We start from the raw sequence: 6,000 nt of genomic DNA, 5'->3' as shown, positions 1-6,000 counted from the left end.
GATATACCAAGATTAGTAAAGGGGAAATTCTGGCACCCTTTCTTAGAGCCAATCCATACTGCTTCTATTTTACTAAAATTAATTTTACATCCAGAAAATTGGCCAAACTTGAATATTGTTGAAAAAAGTTGGAAAAGGAGTTGAATGACCCATCTGTGAAACAAACTGAGTCATCAGCGTATAAAGAAATGTTGGCTTCATCATCCCGATAAGAATACCCATTATTAAATTGTTTTGACGCACAGAAAGTGCCATAATCTCAATGACTAGTAGAAAAAGGTAGGGAGAAATTGGGGCAACCTTGAAAAATGCCTCTTTCATTGAAAAGCGTTCTGACAAATTACCATTATTTAGAACATAGCTTTGGCGACCCGAATACAAAGTTTTGATGGAATCAATAAATTTATGTCCAAAATTGAATTTTTCTAGGGTGTGAAATAAAAAATTGTGGCAAACACTGTCAAAAGCCTTCTCAATATCTAGTAAAATAATAGAACCAGGAGTATCATTAGCATCAACATACTCAATATGTCTAAAATAAATCTTATATTATGACCAATGTTTCTACCCTGCATAAAACCAGATTGATCAGCATGGATAAGATAATGTAGACACTTTTTCAGACGGTTTGCAATGCATTTGGCTAGAATTTTATATCAGTTGTCAAAAGGTAATATAATTTTTAATATAAAGGGGATCTTTATCCTTCTTGGGTAGAAGAGTAACTACACCATTTCTTTGGGAAGAAGACATTACACCATTTTGCAGGGAAAAGTTAAATGAATCCATTAACAAGTCAGAAATATCGGACCAGAAAACAATATAAAACTCAGCAGGTAATCCATCAAACCAGGGGTTTTATTCAAAGTCATAGATTTTAGGACATTAAACAATTCATTTTTGGAAAGAGGAGACTCCAAAAATTTCTTATCATCCTCATTTAACTTAGGTATGTTAATACCGTCAAGGTATTCATTACGAGCACTATGGTCAAAATTATTTGTTTGGGATATATTGTTGGGGACAGAATACAACTTACTATAGAAATTATGAATGTTTTTTAAAATAACTTTAGGATCTGTTATCAAGTTTTCATCATTATCTTTCAGTTTATTGATATTTTTCTTTTGCCATGACCTATTTTCAAGGTTACAAAAATATTTGCTACTCTTCTCTCCTTCCTCCAACCATCTTACCCTAGATCTAATTATCAGACCTTTGGTTTCAAACTCATAGATTTTATTTAATTTGTCTTCCAGTTCTTCAAGCTGTACGAACATATGTTCATCAGAAAGGATTGAGCTATTTGTTGATAATTGAGTTTTAATTTTGTTGATGCCCTCTATTAATTCATTTTTTCTTTATTCCTATCTTTTTTCTTTCTTGCCGAGTATTCGATAGCAACCCCCGTAAAAAAACATTTAAAAGAGTCCCATATAACATTAGCATCGCATTGGGAGTTTATATGTATGGACTTAAATAACTTTATATTTTCCTTTAATAAAATTGAAAAATCATTGTCATGGTGTAAATAATGAGTATTCAATTTCCAGTAGCCCCTGCCTTTGGGTGCTTGAATATCAGAAAATTGCAAAGAAACAGCTGAATGGTCAGATTGGATACCCGGCAAAATATTTGATTTTTTACAGTTGTTAAAGAAATTGTCTGAAACCAAGATAAAATCCAATCTTGATAAAACTCGAGGGATTTTTTGATGTCTTGTGTACTTCTTTAAGGCCGGGTTGAAGGATCTCCACACGTCACTTAAACCATATTCTTCCATTATCACAGAAAGCATTTCACGAGATTTCGAATTGGAGTGCTGGAGTCTGGAACCTTGATAATCAAGATGGCCAATCACAGTGTTAAAATCACCAGCTACTAGCAAAGAAGAAAATTCATGGTTATCAATTTCAGCAAATACTTGTAGTAAAAAATCGGCATCATCATTATTTGGAGCATAAACATTTACAAGAGTTAACGGAAGTTCATTTAATATAGCATTCAAGATAAAAATCTACCATCTGGATCTTTAAATAGGGATTTCACCTTCAGATTGATCGAGTTTCTTATTAGTATGCTACACCACGACTATTTGACGCAAAGCTTGCAAAGAAAGCATGTCCCCCCATTGAGTTTGCCACAATCTTTCATCATCACTTCCAGAATGAGTTTCTTGAAGAAACAAAATATCACAATTCAGGGAACGAAAATAATGAAAAATTTTTCTTCGCTTAGTATAGTCCTGCAACCCTCGACAGTTAAAAGAATGTAAATTTATATACATAATACATATAAAAACACTGTTAAGGTACAATATCCATTACTACCAAGCCATAACCATGAAAATACATTCACAATGCATGAAAATGCAGTAGAACAGTAAAAAGAGTAGTAAATAAAGATATTGAGAAATAGGCCATAATAATCACACAAACAAAAGAGTATTCTGCTACTTACATGTATTAAATCATCACTAAAGGGGGGGGGGCATCAAAGACAAGAAGAAAACGGGGAGCGCACAGCTGCACCAGTTGGAAGCAAAGCCTCAAATCAACAAACGGCTCTACTAGCACAGCAAACAAATGGGGAATGGGAAAAAATATATATATTCAGACAGTCTCTTAGGCAAGATTAAGATAGTAAACAAAGCTACACCATCCATGTAAACAATGAAACAGATAAACAACAAACCAGATTTCTACAAAATATGTAAGAATTTATCTTCATTAGATATGATTCTTAATCACAATCTATCGATATCACATCTTCATTAGATATGAATTCTCAATCACAAACTATCGATATCCCATCTTCATTAGACATGAATTGTCAATCACAATCTATTGATATCACATCTTCATTAGATATGAATTCTCAATCCACTCTATCGATATCCCATCTTCATTAGACATGAATTCTCAATAAAACTCTATCGATATCCCATCTGCATTAGATATGAACTCTCACTCTATCTCACTGTATCTATATTACATCTTTATTAGATATGAATTCTCAATCACACTCTATCTATATCACATCTTCATTAGATATGAATTGTCAATCACACTCTATCTATATCACATCTTCATTAGATATGAATTCTTACTCACACTGTATGGATCACATCTTCATTAGATATTAATTCTCAATCATACTCTATCAATGTCCCATCTTCATTAGATATTAATTCTCAATCATACTCTTTCGATATCACATCTACATTAGATATGAATTCTCAACCATACTCTTTCGATATCCCACCTTTATTAGATATAAATTCTCAATCACACTCTATCTATATCACATCTTCATTAGATATGAATTCTCAATCACACTCTATCGAAATCCCACCTTCATTAGATATGAATTCTCAACCATACTCTTTCGATATCCCACCTTCATTAGATACAAATTCTCAATCACACTCTATCGATATCACATCTTCATTAGATATGAATTCTCAATCACACTCTATCGATATCCCATCTTCATTAGATATGAATTCTCAATCACACTCTATCGATATCCCATCTTCATTAGATATGAATTCTCAATCACACTCTATCCACATCACATCTTCATTAGATATAAACTCTCAATCACACTCTATCGAAATCCCATCTTCATATAGATATGAATTCTCAATCAAGCTATCATTATTACATCTTTATTGAATTCTCAATCAAAATCTATCGATATCCCATCTTCATAAGATATGAATTGTCAATCACACTCTATCGATTCCCAATCCTCATTAGATATGAATTCTCAATCACACGCATTATTATTATTATTATTATCATTATTACTATTATTATTATTATTTTCCTTAGCCACAAGCTATCACCAGCTACAGAGATATTAAAGTTGAATAAAGCTTGATAATATATCTCTAGGATCTATATTTTAAGCTTTTTTCAGGTTATTGTGAATACATACAAAAATAACTTTGAACTGCACGTCAAATCACATATTTACCTATGCATTAATGAATCTTGTTAAAGGTCAAATCTACCCCGACAAAAAGTTGACTTGAATAAATAGAGAACTCAAACTAGCATAACGCTGGGAAATTTCAACTAATTTGGAAGAAAGATATAAAATTTTATATTTTCGGGTTTTTTAATAGTTATATGCATAACTGAGTAAATATCCAAATGAGAGAGTTCATTGCGTCGCTCACTCATTATTGTTTTTTGATATTGTGTGAATTATAAAATATTTCATCTGTTCCTGATTTTGACAAGGCTCTTTATCAAATAACGATTCCACATGTTCAGGGAGGAATAATTATTGTGTACATTAAAAGGCGGAGAAAATCTAAATATTTCATATTTTATATGATGAATTGCAAAAGAAAAATAGCGATTGGACGTCATCGGCTTTCTCATTTGCATACCGAACTGGATGTGCATGCATATTTGAAGAGCTCACTTGCAAAAGGGGTTAGGTCCATTTTTCATTAAATTTTATTTTTTGTCTCAATATATAGATCTTAGTAGCTCTATAAGATGATACCAAAGAAAAGTTGAAATTCCCATTAAAAAGTGATCCAAAATGGCAAAGAAAAATCACTTTTTTTCAAAAGGGGTTAGGTCCATTTCAGTTTAGTTGCAAAAGAGGTTAGGTCCACACAGATATTTTTTTGGAAAAGAATATCTGAAGAAATATAAAGACAGTAGATTTCTTTTATACCCATTTTTATGTTGTCATTGTAGGGTATCATGAACATTTAAGAATATTGCAATATAATATAATTTAAAAAAATATTTTTCAGGAGTGGACCGAACCCCTTTTGCAAACAAACTCTGGTCCATTGTTCATAAATTTTATGTTTTCTTCTCAAAATCTCTGAATTTTTAGTCGCTCTGATGAAAACAAAGAAAAGTTGACATTCATATGAGAACGTGAATAAAAGTGGCAAAGAAAAATCACTTTTTTATCGTAATAGATTGGATTCATTTCAGTTTACTTGCAAAAGGGGTTAGGTCCACTATCATAATTTCTAAAAGAATACATAGAAAAAAATTGAAGACAGATTTCTTTTATACCCAATTTCGTGTTCACATGATAGGGAAGTACATGATGACTATTTAGTTTCTCATAAGAATATTGCAGTAAGTGAGAAAAAACAAATTTTTAACCGCATAATTATCTTTTTCGCTAGCCAATTTTGATAAGATTTTCAGAATATATGCTTGTTTGATTTTTCACTTTTTATGCACATCAACTTTTTACTTTTTTAAGGGGTAGACTTAAATTCCTTTGAACTGGTATTCACCATTTATCATGCACACTCCGATAATAATGGTAATGATTAAAGTCATCTCACCCTTGCATCACCTCGCCCACAATCGACCCATTTATTGGTTCGACTCGCTCAACCCGTATCTTTGCAGGTCCAGGGCCGATAGCCCCAAGGGCGCCCTCACCGCCGTCAATCTCACTCAATGACCAGTGAAGGTCGGGCTCGGGAACAATCACTGTGTCTGTGGTTAGAAAGTGATGCAAACATGGTGGGCCGTCTCAAATCAATTTTCATAAGCCTAATGATGCAAGCGTCCCCTAATATTTTGATCATATTTCATGAATGTGAGTATAGAAAGGGAACATTGGGCGGTATTCTTGCCACTTCGCAGCTGAAAGTGACTTGGCCAGGACGGACATTAAAAAGGTTAGGTGCATCTTGTGAGGAGAACTGATAATTACAAAATAGAATAGAGTGAATCGCGCAAACATTAGAGTTGTTTTATATCACGTTTTACACCAAACTCGTAAAGTAATTACTTTCCTAAATTTGCCCGAAACTTGCCCAACCAAGCAAAGCAAAATGTTTGTGATATGTTTCGATGGTACTGCATAATTTATTACTGAATCCTATTAGTTATTCGACTTTCCGACACATTGATTTTTACAGTCTGGTCTTTCTGAATTGTATTTAATATTTCCCATGAAAGTTCGAAACAAATGAAAATTCTCTCTCACATTTAATCAAAG

This window comes from Lytechinus variegatus, chromosome 17 (assembly GCF_018143015.1).
Source record: "Lytechinus variegatus isolate NC3 chromosome 17, Lvar_3.0, whole genome shotgun sequence".
NCBI classification, from domain to species: Eukaryota; Metazoa; Echinodermata; class Echinoidea; order Temnopleuroida; family Toxopneustidae; genus Lytechinus; species Lytechinus variegatus.
The sequence above is the reverse complement of the archived record's forward strand: the minus strand, read 5'-3'. Positions refer to the sequence as shown.